The sequence below is a fragment of the Kogia breviceps genome, chromosome 15, assembly GCF_026419965.1.
Source record: "Kogia breviceps isolate mKogBre1 chromosome 15, mKogBre1 haplotype 1, whole genome shotgun sequence".
NCBI lineage: Eukaryota > Metazoa > Chordata > Mammalia > Artiodactyla > Physeteridae > Kogia > Kogia breviceps.
In genome coordinates, this window is record NC_081324.1 from 71,844,730 (window position 1) to 71,866,740 (window position 22,011).

Genomic DNA, 22,011 nt, shown 5'->3' on the forward strand with positions numbered 1-22,011 from the left:
CGCGGAGGTGGAGACTGGTTTTGTCTTCAGGGCTGGGCCTCTTAACCATTGTGCCATCAGCTAGGGTTATAGGGTTTGGGTGACCCCAAGGAATAGCTAGAGAAGGAAGCGAGGGAGTGGAAAGGAAAGAGAATTACTCTTCCCACAGGCCCTGTTTCTGAAGACTCACATCCCATTACCAAGAAAAGTTAATTTTTTTCCCTAAGCAAGCAGTAGTTTCTCAGCTTATGGATACCAAGCGTCACATAATGGTCGTATTTCTCCCTTTGCTGTGGCTGCCAGGAAACTCTGATCCAGATGTGTGGCCCCCTGCTCACAACCGTATAAGACTTTACCTCACCATCTTGTCATCCTGTCCTCTCATCTAGGTCTTTCCTACATTAGCATTGCAGTGTGTATTTGTAAGCCACTTCTAAGCCTTTTTTGAAATAAGGCCAGATATAAGTGCCTTCAGAAAAAGACTTTTAAGCATCCATTATGAACCAGGCATTTTACACAAGCTCTCATTTTAACCTTGGCAAAGCGTTTATTCTCACTTTACAGATGATGAAACTGAGGACCAGAGAGGCTATGTGATTTGCCCAAGGACACACAGTAAGTGGCAGAACCAGGATGGAAACAAAGTCTGTAGGCCTCTTCTTCCCATGACTTAGGGGGTATGAAGACCAGGAAATGTGGTTCCTCCCCAGACTCTGACACCCCTGCTCTAGATCTTGGTCTGGCAGGAAGACGTCACGGAAAAAGCACTCAATTGCAAATCAGTAGACATGTGACCTTCCTCTCTCCAGGCCTCTGTTTCTCCACGGAACACTGTTGGGCTGCCCTCCAAGGCCCCATGTAGCTCTGACCTGCTATCACTCCTTTTCTGCCTGTTTTACTGGTGCATCCCCCAGCATCCGAGCCCGGGTGCACCTCTGAGTCACAGCCACCACTCCCCGAGGCACGTTCACTCCCTGGGGAGTTGTGTCACCTGGTTCTCAGGGTTTCTTGATGCCACAGACAGGAGGAGGGGGCTGCCGTGATGATGACAAGACTGTGACACGTACCTCCCACACCAGCCACCTGTGTGCTCTGTGATCCTGGGTCCCCAGGCAGGCAGCGCCTTCCTGGTAAGACAGGATCTCCCGGGATGGGGACAGAGGAGGAGTGAGGATGGCCAGAGGCTTAGATCTGGGTAGCACTCAGCCCCTTCCTGAACTCAAGGGTTCTAGGAAGGTCTGAACTCCTAGCAGGCACGTGGCGGCATAGAGGTGGACGAAGGAGAGGCTCCCCAAGAGAAAGGGACCTCATTTATCGAGCACCTGCTAAGTACCTCACCTTCCACCACAGGCTACACCCTGGCAGCCCACAGATCAAATTCAAGCCACAAACACGGTAGCTTTGACCCACCTTGTGTTTTAAAAAAGCTTACGTTAGTTTCTAACACTTACAAATAGGGATATCCTACATAAAATCGGGACTTGGGGTTCTCCTGAGAAGTAAGACTAGTTTGGGAAGTCTCCTTTACATTGTCTGCCTGGGCCCTGTGGGCATCTGAGTGTCTGACCCACTCATAACCATAAATGCCTTCTGGGTGTTATTATCCCCATTTTACAGGTGAAGAAATTGAGTGCCTCAAGGCATCCATCCCACCAAGTCCCAAAACAGGTTAGCACTGGGGTCAGGACTTCACCCCACCCCTCAGCCCCCCGAGCCTCTACTGTTTTCACTGGCCCACACTCTCTCCCATCTAAGGAGGCTGAAACAAGCAACCCCAGCAGCCTCCCTTTCCAGTGGATCTCTCTCAAGTCCTCTTTGCTCCTATCTGTACGATGCATGGCCTCTGAAGTCCTTTCCAGCTTTGACGTGGGGTGTGGCCAACTGAATGTGGCTTCCCTGGGCTTGGAACCAGGAAGCTAACCAATCATCATGAGTGCTCGGGCTCTGTGCTGGGAACTTTAAACACATCATCTCTTTTAACCCTCACAGCTTTGCAGGAGGTACGTTCTACTATTATACCCATTTAACAGATTAAGAAACTGAGGCTCTTCCATCACTCTCAGTGGTCCAGCCCCTCTGGCTTCTTTTTAGCTCTTGGATGGTGTCCTGCACCTTTCCTGACTAAGGGCCTTTGCCCATGCTGTCCCCTTTGCCTGGAATGCCTTCCACCTTCCCCCATGCAAGCTTTCATCATCCTTCAGGTCTTCCCTGATTCTTCGAAAAAAGTCTGGCTCCCCGTGTTTTTGCCTCTGAGAGCTCCCTGTACCCTTCATAGTATAAATAATGACAGTAACTCGAGCTAAGACTTATTGAGCACTTTCCATAAGCCAGTCTCTGTTCTAAGCACTTTAATTACATAATCACAATCCTCTCACAACCCTCTGAAGTGGCTATGATTATTACCCTCATTTTTACAGATGAGGTCATTGAGGCACAGAGAGGTTAAGTAACTTGCTCAAGGTCACACAGTTAGTGTCGACATTTTTTAGGTTGTATGACTGATTGACATCTTCAGGGCATATGTCCTGCGGAACCGGTTCTTGATCAATAAATATCCTTTAAATGAACGAACACACTAGGAGTATGGCTCCAAATTTCATGTCCATAAACATGAAAGTATGTGACTGTCACCTTCCTCCCCTGTCAGTGTCTCACCACTGGGGCTGCCCCCAGCTCCCATCTGATTACAGGGTAGCGCTGAGTTCACAGGACTCCTCCACCTCTGTCCTCTTTGTCCCCAGGGAAAAAGAGAAAGGGGCAGGTGGGATTCAGCACCACGGATAGCACCACCTCCCCGCTTACAACAGCTCCCCTCCGAGGCTGGGGCTGCGAACTGGCCTCTGGGAAATTCCCAAGGAGACCCCGCCCCCTGGCTGCCTCCTTCCTCACTGCCCTCCCCCGCGCCAGTTTACTGCCAATGACATTCAGATAAATGGCTGCTGTCAGCCAGGCCGGTCCCACGGAAAGGCGTGTCGGGTGATGTATGGCACGGGACTCACTGCTCAGGAGCTCCGAGTGGGGTTCTCCCCTACCCCCATCAGCCTCCAGCCCCAGACTACATCTGGGCTTTGGTATCCCCCTCCTCTCCAGCCCTGGGGATGAGTCCCCTGTCAGACACAATTATTAGGGTCTTTAATCACATGCTGTGAAGACCCTGGCCCACTCCCCTACTCTCTGGGCTGCTATGCAACCCCCAACCCAACCTCCATTCCTGTCTGCCCTAGGTACGCCCTCCTGGATTATTCAGGGGCTCAGGGAGGAGACCCAGCCCAGCCCAGCCCACCCACCAATAGGGCAGCTAATAAAACCCTGGTTTATGATCGCTTCACTTGACTCAGATGATGTGGAGAAATTGGGGCATGTAATGAAGTTGCTGCCCCTTGGGACCCTTGCCCCTTGCCCCTTGGGGAGGATGGAGGTATCTGAAGCCACTCTGTCCTCACATGTCAGGGTGCGCCAAAATGCCCTCTCCTGCCCTTGGCCTTCTGCCAGCTGCCAGCTTTGGCACCAGGTTTGTCATTTTAAAATGGGATTAATAGGGCTTCCCTGGTGGCGCAGTGGTTGAGACTCCGCCTGCAGATGCAGGGGACACGGGTTCGTGCCCCGGTCCGGGAAGATCCCACGTGCCGCGGAGCGGCTGGAACCGTGAGCCATGGCCGCTGGGCCTGTGTGTCTGGAGCCTGTGCTCCGCAACGGGAGAGGCCACAGCAGTGAGAGGCCCGCGTACCACCAAAAAAAAAAAAAAAAAATGGGATTAATAATAATAGCTAACACTTACACAGTACCGTTCAAATGCTTCCTAAGCTGTAAACCCCCTGCCATAATATTTAAAAGTAGGGGCCAAAGCATTCAATTGCATACAGTTCAAAGTCATGTGTGATGTTAACCAGAGGACTAGCGCCAAACGACAGAAATTTACTCTCACGATTCCGGAGGCTGGAAGTCCAAGATCAAGGTGTGGGCAGGTTTGATTTTTCAGAGCCTCTCTCCTTGGTTTGGAGACAGCCGTCTTCTCCTCCCTGTGCCTTCACATGGGCTTCCCCCTTGTGTGTATCTGTGTCCTGATAGCTTCTTATAAGGACACCAGTCATATTGGAGTGGCTGTGACCCATGTGACCTCATTTTACCTTAGCTCCCTATGTAAAGGGTCTATCTCCAAATGTACTCACATTCTGAGGTACTGGAGGTAGGCACTTGAACATACGAATTTTGCGGGGGGCACAATTCAGCCCATAGCAGTGCCTCACCATGTCCCCTCACCCTTACCACCTGGGTGCACCTTAATCCAGCCTCTAGCTACCAGTGTGCGAAGCCTGCTTTGTCACCTGTAGGCCAAACCGGGGGATTCACGTCCCCTGGAGCAACCCCCGTGGTGACGGGAGTTGATCTGTAAATACCTCAGCTCCCAGCTTCTTGAGCTGGCGTGTTCCCAGCTGCATCCCAGAGCTCCCTCGCAAGTTTACGCCCCACTCGCCACAGTGACAGCTGGGCTTTATAACACGCCTTTTATTGGCCGCCTCCTGCGCTGCCTCACTTCCCCACTCTCCTCGTGGCGTGAGCTTCATTTCCAAAATAAACGACTTGCAGGCTTGCAAATCCCTGTCTCAGGGTCTGGGGAGCCAGCAGTTGGGAAGGGTGACTGGCCCCTTTGCGTCCACGGGAGCTTGGGGGTCATGAGGACTGTTGACAACCGTCCCTGGAAGGGGGCAGGCCAGCGTGAACGGGGTCCTGCGGATAAAGCAATAGTTACACCTACTGTTTACAGGTTGCTTCCTCTTCCCCAGGCATTGTACCCAGTACTTTACTGGCCTCCTCTTCTTAAGCCCCACCCACAGTTCTATGTGAAGCAAATACTATGCTTAGCCCCTCTTACAGATGGGAAAACAAGGCTCAGAGAAGTTGAGTTACTTCCCTGAAGATGCAGAGCCAGGTTCCCAACCAATACTCTATCCACTGAGCTGTAGGGCTGGGACCTCTGTCCCAACTGCACAGAATGGCAGGTGCCCAGGTCCCCTTGATGATGGCTGGGGCAGTGACAACTCCCTTCCCATGGCTGTACCCCACAGCTGGGACCCGTTATCTGGTTTGCGCACGGCCTGCGCCCGTCAGGGTAATGGACTGTGCTTGTCCTAGTGGAGGTGGCCTCTGGCAGGGATGATGTATGAGGCGCTATTGTTTGATATGAATGCATTAGGCGACATTCCCGATAAAGACTTTACCAGCAGAGCTGCACTTGCTGGCAGCAGCCCCTGTGGAGGGAGGGGGGCAGAGGCAGAAGCCCAAGTCCCCATCAGGCAGGGCTCCGGGGGGACCAGCCCCCTTCAGGGAGGCAGAGACCAGGTCACTCTTGCTTTCAAAATTCTGGGTCCTGAGATGCACATCTTACCCCCTTACAAGCAGCAGAGTGTAGCCCGTGGGTCTCACACTTCAGAAAGCATCAGAATTGGCTTGGGAGCTGGCTAAAAAGGCAGAGTCCTGGGTCTCAACTCCGAGCCATTGAAACAGAATCTCCAGAGTGAGGCCTGGGATCCTGCCTTTGCAAACCAGTTCCCTCAGTGAATCTAATACAGACGGGCCAGGGCCCAGACGTGGTCTACAAAATGGTCTGGTCAGAAATCCCTGGATTTGAGTCTGGGCTCCTTTGAGAAGCAGCAGGGAAATCTTAGGCAGGTCACTCAGGCTCTCAGTGCCGCGACTCCCCTCGACAGATAAGCCTCAGTTTCTCCATCTGTAACGTGGGCACAGAGGCGATACCCACTGTGGCTACCTCCCAGGGCTCAAGGGGACACACCTTGCCTGTGCTCCATCCACATACTCACGAATCCCAGGGGCTGTTCACACTGATGCTCCAGGGGATTCCAGGCACCCTGTGAGGAATGGGGAGCCCTTCTGAGGGTTAGAAGATCCTTCAAAGCGTCTACTCCATGAATCCTTTAGGTTGAGTGGGGCAGGGAGGGGGCTTCTGCCATTTGCACGTTCAGGCTGTGGAGGTGAATGGAATCCAGATGCTGCCCCCAAGGATATCTACCAGGGGGAGAGGGGTCCTCCCCTGGGATGGCATCCCTGCGGACAACCTGGAGGGTCCCAAGAGAGACAACGTGACCCAGGGCTCTGGGAGGCCCAAGGGGAGAGAGGTCGGGTACACCCAGGACGGGGAGATGCAGCGACGATGCCCCAGACGAGGAGGTGGGTTTTGTGTGGATTTGAAACAAGAGTGGCTTCAGCCATACAGGGGGATCTCATGTCCAAGTCAAATCTCTCCAACCCATCATTCATTCATGCACTCAGTAAATGTGGATTGAGCTCCTACTCTGTGTCAGGCTGTCTTGGATGCTGGGACTATGAGGGTTATTTTCATGTGTCAACTTGCCTGGGACCAAGGGTACCCAGACATTTGGTCAAATATTATTCCGGGTGTATCTGTGAAGGTGTTTCCGGATGAGCTTAACATTTGAATTGTGATCTGAGGACAGCAAACTGCCCTCCCGAGTGTGGGTGGACCCCAACCAATCCAGTGAGGGCCGGAATAGAACAAAAAACTCAGTGAAAAAGAATTCTCTCTCTCTCTCTGCCCGACTGTCTTTGAGCTGGGACATCCATCTTCTCCTACCTTCCAACTCAGACTCGGACTGGAACTTACCCCATCAGCTCTCTCGGGTCTCCAGCTTGCTGACTGTAGGTCTTAGGACTTCTCAGCCTCCATAACTGCATGAGCCAGTACCAAACACACACACACACACACACACACACACACACACACACACCCATACACACACACACATCTCCTATTGGTTCTGTTTCTCTGGAAACCCTAATACAGTGAGAAGGTCCCTGCCCCCAAGTTGCTGACAGTCAGAGGAGACAGGCAGACACGGAGCAAATAAAGATAGAAAATGTCACAGGTTGGCCTCCAAGGCCGAAATTGATCTTACTACTGCCCCAGCCTCGTTTCCTACTCCTGCTCATCACTGTGCAGGCAACAGCTCACTTAACTTCACGCAGATTTCTAAACCTAAAGGTCAGCTCTAGCCTGTCCCTCTGCCTGGAATGTTCTTCCGTGTTAATTAGGTTTCAGCCCAAGGGTCGCCTCTCCCGGGCTTATTCCCCCACACCCAACCACACGGCAAGCAGCCACCTCCCTACACCCCACGATCACTTTTGATCCTAATAACCTCACAAGGGGCTCTTCTCTGAAACAAACAAACAGGGAAACTCACAAAACATCGAGTGAGGAAAAGCTTGACCTCTTCCCCACCTTAGGTCCGAACTCTATGTCTCACAAGTAAAATGCAGCCTGGCCTCACTGCTGCTTTTCATCAATGCTAGGACGCGCGTTTCTTCACCTTTGAGCGTCTCTGAAATCCGGGTGCACCTTGCAGCAGCTGTGGCCTCCAGTCCCACTCCCTTCCACTCCCTACCCACTGCTGCCAGGCAGCAGTGACGGTGGAATTGTCATTGCCCGCGTGTCCTAACCCCGTCAGAGCCACTGCTGTTGTTGTCACTCATCTACTGGGTTTAATCACCATCTGAGTATCTTCAAACCAGGATGGCAAAATGTTGGTAAGTGTTGAGGTTGGAGGATGGGGTCGTGGGAGTTCATTATTCTATTCTTTCCCCTTCATTATGTGTTTAAAGGCTTCCACAATAAAAAGGAAAACATTTCCCCCCAAATAATAATAACCGTGCAAATATAGGAGGCTCTGCTTTGGAGATGAGAATGCAGAGGATCCGAGAGGTTAAGAAACCTGCCTAGACTCACCCAGCCAGCGCATAAGTGCTGGGGCCAGGATTCCCTCAGGTCTATTTCATTCTCGGGGACATGATTTTCCTAGTCGAGCCTCCCCAAAAAGCCGTTCCTCCAGACATCTCCGTGCTTCCCCACCTCTGTGCCGCAGGGTCCTCAGCCAGGAATGACCAGCCACCCCAATTCTGCATGCTGAGAACCTGCCATCTTTCCATCAATAGTCATTCGACAAACACGTACAGGCGCGCTTGTGGTGTGCCTGGCACTGCGCTGGGAGCTGAGATTCAGCATGAACCAGACAGACATGGTCCCTGTGCTTGGGCAGCAAATTTCCAAACGCCACCCTCTGGAAACCTATCTCTTTAATCTCTTAGGACGCCAACCACAGCTTGCTACCAAGTTCAGCTGTTCCACGGCTGCCCCCCCTGCACTGGAGAGCGAGCACCTTAGGGTCAGGGGCTGCCCCACTCATCTCGTGTCCCCAGTGCCTGGTGCAGAGGCTGGATTGTAGTAGGTGCTCATGAAATGGCCTGTGAAATTGAATGACTGAGTAGGTGGGTAAGCGGCTGTGTGCGTCAAAGCGCTGGTCCTGTATACAGTAGGTGCTTGAGACTAGAGGTTGACTATCCATGGTGTCCCTGCTGATTGGGGCAGGAGGGGGAAAGGAGGTTCTGGTTCCTACACTTTGATCTTGGGGTGTGGCTGCCTCCCCTCACTTTCACACACACACACACACACACGCTCACACTGCACGCACGTATTCACACTCATGCATACACGTGTGCAACACCCTTTCTTGATCAGGTGCAGGGTGACGCAATGAAGATGAGGAAGAGTCGAAGCACCGGGTTCGGGTCCTGGTTTAGATGCCTCTTAATGGTACGATCTCAGTCCCTCAGTTTGTTCACCTGTAAAATGCGCACGATATAAACCACCCTCACAAGGACATGGTCAACGTTAGAAGAAGGACAATGATGTAATTTATGTAAAGGTCTGGTTGCTCCCCCCACCCCTGGCTGGCTCTGGGACCCCCCCCCAATGGGCTGGGAGGGAGGGAGGGAGCATGGAGAAGGGTGTGAGGCCACATGGGCTCTTGCTTGTGCACCCGCCCATGGCCTCTTAGCCACTTGGTCTTTTGCCCTTACTTCCTTCACCCCCGGAGGTGTCCCATCCCTCCTTCTCCACTTTTCAAATTTTCTCCTGTCTATGTCCACAGCTCTTAACACCACAATTCCACCATCTACGAAGAGAATCCGGGCTCCCATGTGTCCCGAACACGAACACATTTCAGCAGAAGCTCCTAAACACGGCGATGCTATCGGTGAGGGTTTCAGGCACATATGGGACCAGCTTCTGCCCTCCTGCCCACGCCAAGCCCACCCAGTGTTCGGCAGGAAACAGACAGCAGCATGGAGGCTGCAGATGTGATTGTTAGAGCTAATTTATGCTCCGTTTACACGGGCTCCAGATGTCACAAGCTCCTCTGTGGGTTTATCCAAATGCCAGGGGAGGTGGGGAAGGGCTGGGGGCCGAGGCTGCAGCCCCTTCCCCCCAGCCTGCCTCCTTTCCTAGTCCAGCTCCGAGGGCAGCATTCCACCATGTGGCCCCTGGGCGCTCACACCCCCTGCTGAGCCCCAGCCCTGTCCCCCAAAGCTTCTGCCACGTGTTTTGGTCATAGACTGTAAGCTTCGTGAGACTAGGAGCCCCATGCCTGAGCTGGTTCCAGCACCCATGAGGTGCTTATTAAATGCCTCTAGTAATGAGCTGCTAAAAAAAGGGGGGGGACTTCCCTGGCGGTCCAGTGGTTAAGACTCCATGCTTCCACTGCAGGGGATGCAGGTTCGATCCCTGGTCGAGGAACTAGGATCCTACACACCGCGTGGCACTGCCAAAAAAAAAAAAAAGAAAAAGAGCTGCCGGTGTGCCAGTGGCTGTAGTGGGTAGCATTGTGTCCCCACCCTCAAAATACAAACCCCCTAGTACCTGTGAATGTGACTATATTTGGGAATAGGGCCTTTGCAAGTGTCATCAAGTTAAGATGCACTCCTACTGAATCGGGGTGGGCCCTAAATCCAATCATTGGTGTTCTAAGTTGACACACAGACACAGAGAGGAGAACGCCATGTCATGATAGAGGCAGAGACGGGAGCGATGCATCTAGACTCCAAGGGACACCAAGGGTTACTGGCAACCACCAGAAATTAGGACAAAGGCATGGCATGGTTTTGACCTCAGAGCCCCAAGAAGCAACCAACACTGCTGACACCCTGATTTCAGACTTCTGGTCTCCAAAACTCTGAGAGAATACATTTCTGCTGTTTTAAGCCACCCCCTTTATGGTACTTGGTTACAGCCGCCCTAGGACACTAAGACAGTGGGCATGAGTTGCCCAATGGGGCAGCCCAGCCAAGGCTGCTTCCTTCCAGGCTCCCGAGGCCCCTCCCACAGGCCTCTGTCCCAGCTGGGGCTGCCCCTGTCCCCCATCTGGAGGGCCAGCCCAGCCCATCCCGTCTCCTTGGGAATCTCAGGCTTGTCCCCTCCAGCAACCAGGAGAATCTTTCCAACTCCCAGCCTGGTGCCTTCATCCACTCCTCACCCCACTGCCATCTTCTCTGCGCCCCCATCCCCTGAGAATGCTCTCCTCTACCCTGGGATGTGCACCAGCCCCACCTCACAGGCCTCTCTGGGAAACCAGACACTGTTCTAACTCCCTCCTCCCTGCGAGTCTGAGATTCCTTCTTTCTCGTTCTCCTCCTGCCTCCCCAGATGTGACTGCTTGGCTGTCTGCCTGGGCAGCTGCCTCCTTTCCTGCCTGCCTCTGAATTCAGGTGTCCCCGAGGGCTCTGCCTTCTCCCTCTTTGCTTCTCCTCCCACACTTGGTGGTGGGGGGTCATGATGTTGATGGCGATGGGAGTGGCCATGGTGATGGTGAGAGCGGTCGTCATGATAGTGATGGTGGGGTTGACGGGAGATGATGGCGGTCATGATGGTGATGATGGTGATGACGGTGGTTGTGATAATGGTGATGGTGGTGATGATGGGGGTGGACGCAGTTATGGGGATAGCGGTGCTGTTGTTGAGAGTCTTTCAGCACAGGAAGTGCACTAGGCCAGGCTATGCTGAAGACTTCGTTTTCACGGGCACTAACGCACGGTGTCTTTGCATCTTCATCTCTCTCTCTCCTCTCGTCTTTCCTTGCTTTCTGACACACACACACATATGTATACACACTACTTTAATTTTCTAGGGCTGCTATAACAAAGCACCACAAGCTGGAAGCCTTAAAATGACAGAAATGTATTCTCTCACAGTTCTAGAAGCCAGATGTCCAAAAGCAAGATGTCGGCAGAGCCATTCTCTCCCTCTAAGACGCTGGGCGGAATCCTCCCTTGTCTCTTCCTACCTTCTGGTGGTGGCCCTAAATCCTTGACTTGCAGCTGCATCACTCCAATCTCTGCCTCTGTCGTCACATGGCATTTTTCTTGTGCGTCTGTGTCTTTTCTCCTCTTCTTAAAAGGACACCAGGGGCTTCCCTGGTGGCGCAGCGGTTGGGAGTCCGCCTGCCGATGCGGGGGACGTGGGTTTGTGCCCCGGTCCGGGAAGATCCCACATGCCGCGGAGCGGCTGGGCCCGTGAGCCATGGCCGCTGAGCCTGTGCATCTGGAGCCTGTGCTCTGCAACGGGAGGGGCCACAACGGTGAGAGGCCCGAGTACAGGAAAAAAAAAAAAAATGTACACCAGTCATATTGGTTTAGGACCCACCCTAATGACCTCACCTTAATGTGCTTTTTTTTTTTTGGCCATGCTGCGCAGCTTGCAGGATCTTAGTTCCCCGACCAGAGACTGAACCCAGGCCCCAGCAGTGAAAGCGCCGAGTCCTAACCACTGGACCACCAGGGAATTCCCTGGCCTCACCTTAACTTGATTATATCTGCAAAGACTCCATTTCCAAAAAGGTCACATTCACAGCTATTGGGGGTTAGAACTTCACATATCTTTTTCTGGTGGGGGACATAATTCAACACACACACACACACACACACACACACACACACACACACACTTCTCTGCACCTTTCTCTCAGACTGCTATCATTTTCATACCCCATCCCTCGTACTATCAAACCTTTGCCTTTGGTTCCTCTTACCTTGTCTGTTTTTCTGTCTTTCCCTCCCTTTCTCCATTCTTTCTTACACCCTTTAAGCCGCTCTTGGTCAAGGAACTGGAGGCACAGAGACAGAGGTGGCACCCGTGGTGCCTGTCTTCAAGGAGCTCACTGTCTAGAAAGGAGAGTGAGGTTGCACAGGCCACTGGCCACGCAGCCTCAAGAGGGCTTTGACAGGGGCTCAGGGGGCTGAGTGCACAGCTGACGCACCCAGCCAGCCTGTCCCGGGTCCTCTGTGCCCCTCCTCACCTCCAGGCCTATCTCATCTTTCTCCCAACTCCACTGCTCAGACACCCATCTGGTGGGTCCCCCTGGGCCAGCGAAGCCTTCTGGGGGACGAGCACCGCCCCCCACTCGCGCATGTGCACCTCCCACCCTCCCACTCCTAAGCATCTCGCATTAAAGGGGCTGAAGACTGCCCGGCCTGTCTCTGGGCTTTGCACTGAAAGGGCTAAATGATATGCTGACACCTTAATTACGGCCCATTGTCGTGGAGCACTCCGGAAATTGTCTGAGTGATCCGCAGAGAATGGGTGCTAACGGCCCCTCAGAGCCTTTGATTCCCTGTGGCAGATGAACGATGGCTCTCCTCCAACCGCAGCCCCTGGGTGATGTGGTTGGACCGCCCCCCTCAAACATCTACCTGCGTGGTTGCCACAGGCAGGGGGTCAGGCGTCTCCCTGTGGTCTTGATCCTATAACCCCCTGATTCGGTCCACTGCATAGCAATCTGCTGAGTCGGGCGTTGCACACGTAACCCCGACAGAGATCCTCACCACAACCCAGCTGAGTGAGGACTATTATGCTCCCATTTTACAGGTGAGGAAACGGAGGTCCTGAGTGTTTAAGTCACCTCTCCCAGCTCACCTGCTTATGCAGAGCAGAGCAGCCAACCTGGCTCCCAGCCTGGGCTTTGGCCACCGCAAGACACTGACACTGTATGGAGGGTGGCTCCTGGCTCAGAGGGGTGGGATTTCCCAAGATCACTTGGGCCATAGCAGATAGGGGCCAGGGCCCAGGCCCCTCAATCCCACCCCCACAATTTTTTCCACCAGGGCAGCAATTTGCAAAGTGTATCTGTGGAGAATGTTGACAATAATAATAACGCAATAGCAACACCGACCTGTCGCTGGGGTTGACAAAGCACAGGCTCTGGGTCTTGCAACCCCAGGGGAATTTCAGCTCTGCAGTCAATGGTGCTACCTTTGTGAGCTGGTTCAGAGAAAAGGCCGGCCGTTGGGAAGGGGGGAGACCTTGGTCCTACTCCCCTTCCCACCAGCCCACAGCCCACAGGGGGCAGGGACCGATTCCCTGGCAGAGCAGGGCCTGCAAATGGGGGGAGGGAAGCTAGGGCCCCCTCGAAGCCAGGCCTCTGACCACCTCCATCTTGGGGACACCCCTCCCTCTGCTACCACTTCTGGGTGGGCAAGGGGCAGGGCTGGGCATCTCACAATCTGGACTTAAAAAATCTGGCTGCTGTAGTGGAATCACAGGGGAGAGGCCCCCTGACATCACTAATTGGCTCCATTAGCTGGAAAAGGAGCGAGGGCATCTCTGTGCAGAAGACATACTCGTTGGGCACCCCCAGGATGGGCAGGACTTGAGGTCGGGACCCCAGAGAAGTGTGCGGGAGCTGACTGATGGGGGCCAGCCTGGGAGGAGGGAGAGGGCAGCAGGAGAGGCGCCAGGTGCCCCCACAAGCTCTAGGACGGGACCAGCCATGGCCTCTGACTGTCATCCCATTCTCCTCCCAGGGGACCCGCCCCCAGGTGAGGGCTGGTCTCCCAGCCCTGCCCCAACACCATCCCGGTGGGGGAGGAGGGAGAAGAGGGAACGCCGTCTGAAAAGCTCAGGCTCTGTGCCCGGTGTTTTCACAGGCGCGGGCCCATTTCACAGATGGGGAAACAGAGTCTCCAAATCGTGCATCCTTCTGGCAAAATTGCCTATAGCGCCCGCTTCGTGCCAAGGGCCGTTCTGGGCACTGGGCCCACGTCAGGGGACAAGACAGGTCCTCTCAGCCCTTTGGGGACTCGCGCCCACAAGAGGAACCTGGCTTCTCGTTGCTTCTCACGGCAGCCAGGAGGAGGCAGGGCCAGGCTGGGAGCGGGTTGAGGGAAAGACTTCATCCAGCAGGTGTGGGGGCTGCAACTGTGACCCGGCAAGTGACTTTGCTTCCTGAGGCCTCCGTGTCCTCATCTGCAAACTGGGGGCCGTAATGACACCTCCCTCTCAGGGCGAAATAGTCAGTGCCATCAAGCCTGGCTCTTACACCCCATCCCCTGCTGGCAGGGGTGGCAGTACTGGACAGTCGACACGGCATCTCCAGGGCCCTTCCCACACCCAGCAAAGGAGAATGTTTCCTGTGAGCCTTCTTTCTGCAGCCTTGTCGTTTCCCGTGGCCCCCACAGACTCTGGGAGGCACCATGGTTGTCCCTGTTGGACAGAGGGTGAGCCCAAGGCTCAGAGACCGAGCGACTCTTGAGTTCCCGGCAGCGAGATGGGGACGGCTGTGCTCCCCTCTTCCCGTGTGCTCCCACCACGTCTCAGCACAGTCCCTCCCTCGCCACCTAGAACGCTGCCAAAAAGCTTCAGAGCTGCCAAAATGCCATCACGAAACCCAAGCATATTCTTCTCCTCAGGTTCTTTTTTTCTTTGGGCCACACCACGCAGCTTGCAGAATCTCAGTTCCCCGACCAGGGATTGAACCCGGGGCCATGGCAGGGAAAGTGCCGAGTCCTAACCCCTGGACCGCCAGGGAACTCCCTCTCCTCAGTTTCCACCCACGAGAAACGAAAACATGCATCCACACCAAGGACTTGTGCACAAATGTGCATAGCTGCATTATTCATAACAGGCAAAAGGCAGAAACGACTCAGATGTCCAGCAGCTGAGGAAGGGATAAACAAAATGTGACCCATCGAGACAACGGAATAGTATTCAGCCTTAAAAAGGAATGAAACGCTGATACACACTTCAGTGTGGATGAACCCTGAAAACAGGATGCCAAGTGAAAGCAGCCAGTCGCAAAAGACCACGTGTTGTATGATTCCATTTATACGAAATGCCCAGAATAGGCAAGTCCATGCGACAGAACGACTAGTGGTTGCCAGGGCTGCGTGCGTGTGTGCGTGCGTGTGCACCCGCGCTAATGAGCAGGGAGTTAGTTCCCTTCTGGGGGAAATGGTGAAATGTTCTAGAACTGTGGTGCTGGTTGCAATATCTGTACTCTGTGCAGATACTGCAAACCATTTAATGATACACTTCGAATGTGCGAATTCTAACTCACTGAAGCTGTTCCCCAAACCCCGGCGAGTAGCCCCTGCCCAGTGTCTCTGCGATTCAGGCCCTGCACCTGAGCTGAGGGGAGAGCCCAGCTGGGGTACCTTCAGGTCTTCAGACTCCTCACCAAACCTGGGCAGGGCCTCGTGGCACACCCCAGGGGGTGACACAGGGAATCTCCATACGAGACGCTCTGGGCCCGTCCCTGAACCCACGCGGCCGTTCAACCTTTATTCCCCATTCCAGGCTCAGTCCTGGAGCTGGGGACTTGGTGGGGAGCAAGAAACACTCCCTACCTCCAGGAAGTCGACAGACAGATGGAGTGCAGCTGACAAGTAGGCAGACATGACAGCCCAGTGTGACACTGCTACAATCCCGGCAAGCACAGAGAGGAGGGCTCCTAACCCAGCCACGGGCCCGGACCATCTCCCAAGGAACGGACATGCAGACAGACACGGGAAGGAGCTCAGGGGTGCAAAAGTAGCCAGGCAGGGGGAAGAGGAGATGTGAAGGCTTAGAGGCTCAAGAGAGCATGGTGTATTCAGAAGAAGAAAGGGAAGGACGAGGGGCTGGGAGGGACGAGGAAGGACCCCTGGCTCTGGGAGGAAGGGGCTGGGAGGGGAGAGTTGGAGCAGCCCACAGGTCGGCCCTGAGTAGCCCCTTACCAGAGGCAGAACCAGCTCCCGGCCATGTCCCCTGCCTTGTCTGCTTTTCCGGGCTGGGGTGCCTGTGACCCCAAAAGGGAGGGTGTCAGCTCTGTACAGCTAGGATCCCCTAACCCGCTCCCCACTCAACTTCTATGTCCCCCCCCCCACCCCCGCTGCAGCTCCCTCTCCCATGCCCTGAGCGTTAATCAGAACAGACAGAAAAGGCAAGGCTAAATTCTAATGAGACATCCCCGGGATGTCTTAAGCTGCATTGAAAAGCCCCCAAGCTTCCCACGACAGGGGGACCCGTATTAGGCAGAGTAAATATTTACAGCTCCACCTGAAAAGCCGGGCGCATTTTTCACGCAGGATTTTAACAATATAGATCAGGCCGAGAGTGAGACACAAATAAAGGGAAATGAAACCATGGGCGGCCGCAGCACCGGGCCCTGAATCATGGATGTGAACCTGTCCCCAGCTTCTTGTTTTTAATTAAGAAGCCCTTTTTGGTAATTCCATTAAGAGGTGGCTGCGGTTCGAGAGTCTCTTGCTTGTTCTCTTTCAATTATGAAATGTCCCGTTGGTTGCTTCTAGTTTCAGGGGTCAGAGGACAGGAGACAGGGGACTATTAGGATTCCGGAGGGGCCAGGTCAGGCCTGGCAGGGCCTTGAGTCCTGATCCTCCTCTTTGCCATGCGCTTCTCCTCTGCCCCAAGTCTCAGCCAGACTCGTGACTGTCCACCTACTGTGTGCCGAGCGCTTCTAGCTCCATCATCTCTCTTGCTACCCACAATACCAGTGAGGTCAGGATGAGGGTGCCTAGCGCACGAGCAGAGGAAGCTGAGTCTCAGAGAGGGGAAGGCACGGGCCTAAAGTCACACAGCAAGTAGGAGGTAGAGCTGGAACTCGGACCCAGGGCCACCTGACTCCAAGTCTCCTGCCTTTCCACCTCCGCCAAGGATGGAGAGGGACTGGAGTCTCCGTCCCGTCCACTGGCAGGGCCTGGTGAGAGATGGGACACACAAGAACCTTGATCGGCGCAGACCTGAGATCCAGGGGGAGGGGATCTCTGAGCGCCTGTTCTGCGTGGAGGCTCAGGCCAGAAGATGGGGAGTCAAAGCTGGGAGATGCACACCGCCTGCCCTTGGGGAACACACAATACCCTTCTCTCTGTTTATCTGCAGCTCACTTCCTCCTGGAAGCCTTCTCAGACTTCCCCAGCCATCATCTCTCCATCCACCTGCTACCTAGACCCTAATGTGATATTCATCCATCCACCCCCCCATCCTTCCATCCACCAGTCCGTCCACTCATCTCCTCTCCATCCATTCATTCATTCACCCATCCACGCGTCACCCCACCCACCCACCCGTCCATCCTTTCACCCATCATGAAAAGGAACTAACACATCTCAAGCCATTACTACGTGTCATTCAATGTGTCTCCCTCATCGAATCCTAAGAGCACCTCTGCCAAGCGAAATCTATCATCTTCATTTTACAGATGGAGAACCGGAAGTTTGGAGATAAACTTAAGTTGCTTGCCCAGAGGGAAAGGAGAGCTACTTCTACAGTTTCAGGAAAGGTAAGAGGCCCCTTATGCTGGGGTGTCTGGGTCAGGAGAGAGAGACCTTCCAAATCCCGCCATGTGGGTGGGCTGCCCATTCCCCCTCCCACAACCACCATGTGTGAGCTCACCAGCCCCTCGCCCCTTGTTCCTAGGCCAGGCAGTGGCTGCCAGGGCCATCTCTCGTCCCCAGAGTGGTGCAGGGAGAGGCAGGCCCCTGAACACAGGGTGCCTATTGTGCCCCCCCCCCCAGGAGCATAGGCTTCTCATTGTCTGGAGGAAGCTGCAGGTGGGCTCCAAGCTGCTCCTGAAGCCCAGCGCCTGTCATCTGGCTTGGACTGTCACCATTGTGCGGCCACAGCGGCTCTTTGTCTCTGACAGCCTTTCTCTCTTTGCCTCCCAGCCCCCCCCCACCCCGCACCATGGTGATTTGCACTCAGGAGGGTAGAGAGATTAGGGAGGGGTGGGAGAGAGCACTGACTTGGGAGTCCAGAGACCCCAAAACTCTAAGCCTCAGTGTTCCCAGCTGTAAAAGGGATACTCATTCCTGTCACGCCCCATCCATACTGGAGACAATGGTAGGGGACGCGGGAGTTGTTCTGAATACAGCTTTGGTTTAAGCCTGTTCGTTTCTTGCTGTGGTGGCCTTGAGCAAGTCATCTGCCCTCTCTGAACCTGTTTCCACATCTGCAGAGTGAAAATAAAAGAGGGCCTGCCTCTGAGGAGCTACAACACGCAAAGAGCTTGGCCCCGGGCCTGTGCTAAGAGACAGAAGTTGCCATTTCTGTCATCATCGGTGGTGGCGGCGGCAGCCCTCGGAACACCGCAGAGCTCTGTGCCACGTAGGGCAGTCTGCTGTTTCTGCTGCCCTTCCAAACCGTCAAGCCCTTTCTTAGGTCATCTCATGTCTCAGACCAGAGAAGTTAAGCAATATATCTAAGGTCACACAGCAAGGGGACATCGGGCAGGCTCACAAATCCCATCCCGAGTTCCTTATCCTCCAATTCAGGAGGCTTCAGCTGTGCTGGGGGCACCATGGGGGCAGAAGCTAGGCAGGGGCTCAGCATCCAAGGGTGGTCTAATGGGGGCGCTCCTGGCCTGAGCACATCTATTCATTGTGCTTGGTGAGGGCAGGGAATTGATTGAATCCCCAGTGCCTGGAATAGGCTTGGCTCATTGGAGCTTGATAAGTGGATGGAGGGGAGGGTCCTGGGGGCCCCGCAGAGGGGCCAGACTGGGACATGGCTGGGATGGGGTCCAGCCCCGGACGGAGGGCTCTGCCACTGCTGCTGCCGAGGACAGAGAGTTGCTGGGGTGGAGGGAGGACAAGACATGGGGTCAGCCCTGACCAGCGGCAGGCACTCTGGTCGGTGTGGCCGGACCGCAGCCTCTGTGGCTACTTCCCCCACTCGGGGGCCCAGGCCTCAGGGTCCCCACGTGGCCAGGTAGGTGGGCAGGGTGGCCAGGACTGCAGAGATGGATCCAGCAGCCACCAAGCTCTGCCAGCACCCAGTGTCCAGCACGGCCTCTCGACCCTGCGAGTTACCCAGTTACAGCTCCTCACTGGGGACAGCACCACCCGTACACAACAAGGTCACCCAACAATGTCATGGGACATGGATAGATGGGGGTCACACGGACACAGGTCACCCAGATGGTGTCATCAGGCACGGATAGACACCGACACCGATATCACACAAACAACTTAGGGTCACGTGGCCATGTCCTAAAGACATGGAAAAACATAGCGTAACTGGGACAGTGTCACCCTGGGAGACGCAGTGCCCATGGCATCCACGGGCATGGCTTACCAGACACGGTATCACACTCAGCATGGGATACACCCCATCTGTCACACAGGGACATGAGCGGCCACCCACACGCACAATCACATTCTCTCTCACACCACGTGTCCCGAGCAGAGAGGCCAGGCACCCCCATAGGCGCGCAGACCCAGGGTTGAATCCTGGCTCCATCCCTCCTTCTGTATGTCCTCCTCCCCGCTCCGAGTCTCATTCTCCTCTGAGAAAGGGAGAGGGAACAGCCACCAGCCAGGATACCATGCAGCTTGAGTGGAATAATGCTGGAGGGGCCTGGAGGAGAGCTGGCATACTACAGGCGCTCAATAAAGGCTGTTGCTTACAGCGTGGTTCTGGCTGTGGAAGGCCCCGCCTCAGGCCAGACAGGCAAGCCTCTGGTTCTTCCGGGCAGGCCTTGGGTGCAGTGCCTGCAGCGTCCCTGGGCGTGGATGCCCCTCGGAGGGATTTCGGGGCTGGCTCAGGGCGGGGAGCGGTGAGGAGGGGAGAAGCCCAGGCCACCCACTCACCCGCTCTCCCCCCACCTCGTGAGCAAGTCTGGCTGGGCCGCTGCACCACCTTGGATGGGCGCCACCTGTGTCTTACAGCGCTGACCACGCCCCTTCCCGCAGGGTGGAGTATCTACGGGCCCAGGAGACGTGCCCACCAGGAGCCTGTGCCTCTGCTGACCATACTCAGGAAGCGGCATCCTGGAATCCCCTTCTCGAAGAGCCCTGAGCCCACTTCCAAGGCCTGGAAGTCCTCTTCCAAGGTCCATCCTCCCAGGACAAACCTGTCACAGATGTGAGCACCCCCAAGCCAAGGTCAAGGGGTGGCTGTTTGAGGGGGGTGGTGTCCCCCTGTGTGGGAGTGAGGCCCCTCCAGTTCTCGACATGGCCCATGATGGGAAGAGAAGGCCCAGGGGCTGGTGCTGGGGCCTCCATTTGTACCCAAGCCGGAGCCTTGAGAGCGTCACCGGCAGGCCTGGCGGGAGCTGCACCCAATCCTCAAACCACTCTGCTCCCAAAGACGGCAAGAAGCCTGCTTGTCAGGGGAAACTTCCCTCCCCAACAAGTGAAGTTCTGTGCCTGGGACTCTGTCCAGCCTCCAATCCCATCAGATTCATGGCACCCACGGGACCCTGCATATGACCCAGGGATTCTAAGCCTGAGCCTTGGAGCCTGGTAGTCGACCCAAACGTGGGTGCATAGAGGATGCAAGTCTACAGTTCACCCGGGAGCCCTGGGCAGACAGCCCTGCCCAGCCCAGGGCTTAAGCTGGTAGAATCCAGGTCACCAGGAACAACTCAAGACTCAGTAACTCCATCAGGCTTGGGTTCAAATCATGACCCCATCTGGTACCAGCTGTGTGACATCCAGAAAGCTAATGAGCCTCTCTGAGCCTTAGTTTCCATTCTTTTGGAAACGAGATAAGACCTGCCTCCCAGGGATGTTGTCGGGATGAAATGTAATCATGGCTTTGAATCCTCCCTATACAAATCTACACAGATGTCCTTGGACAGTCCCGGGGAAGCATTTGTTGCACGGATGATTTTAAAAGACAATCTGAAATGTGGGGCCGAAGGAAGCCGTAGACCTCTGCCCAGCCCCCAGCTCCCGAATCCCTCCCTCCGTGCAGCTGCAGCCCCTTCCCTGGACTGCGACCCCCTGCCCCTGCTCTGGGCCCCTCCCCTAGCCACAGGAGGTCCAGACACATGTTGGAGGGGGCATTATCTGTGCTCAGTTGACTGTAAACGTTTAAGCGGAATTGACTGTGTACTCAGCCACTTTCAAACACAACTAATCTTCATCGGGGCGACGGGAAGTGAAATATGTTATTGTCGGCAGCAGTAAATTACCCATGCCAGAGCTGGCTTGTGAGGTATTAAGGGCCGCGGCGGATGTACTCCTTCACCCAGCCACCACCCGCCCGCAATCCATTACCGCAAATGGCCCTGGTCACCTCCTCACCAGCCGGAGGGACGTGGGGCCAGCTGCCAGCTGCCTTGGCCTGGACCCCGCCCACCCTGGGCAGCAGGGTAAGAAGCGGGCTGGCAGGGGCCGGGGAGGCGAGGCCTGGCTTTGCACCACTCCGCCTCCCGGATGCCTGGGCAGGAGCCGTGAGAAGACGCTTGGCCAGGGGATTCTTGGAGGTCGGCAACCAGATGAGATGGAGGCCCAGATGGGGAAAGGGATTTGGTCCAAGGCTTACCTCTGTCGCCTTCTGAGCCTCAGTTTCTGCATCTGTAAAATGGAGCGGTTCATTCATTATTTCACAGTTTTACAAATCTCTTTAACATATGGCCTGCCAAGACAGCTGGATTCCCACATCTGCCTCTGCATTTCTATGTGTTGCTATGTTTTGTTTCGGTTGAAGCATAGGAAGAATATCTGACCTGGCACAGATGTGTGCTAGAAAAGGGAAGAATATTCTAATAGCCTTCTCAGATGATTATGGATATTCTACTTTGATATTAAACCAAAAGTCCTTCTGTGGCAGTTCGCTAAAGGTTAGCTGCAGTATGGCACCTGAAACCACATCCATTAACTCTCAGATTCTGTTAAATTAAAACCCATTGGTCTATTTTGCACTTTGAATGGCTCTTTTACTCATTTCATAACACTCTGCATTGGTCATTGGGAACGTACTGGTTTACTGAGTTATGTAGCTCTTCCAAATGTTGACGTATTTCATGATACAATATCCAAAAAAAAAAAAAAAAGTCACATTCACTATTACCACCCAGCTCTTTGGTAACCCTTTCCATAGGAAGCTGTCAAACCCAGAGCAGCAGGTACAAGTTCTCCAAAATTCAAATTTTTGCTTGAAAGTCAAAT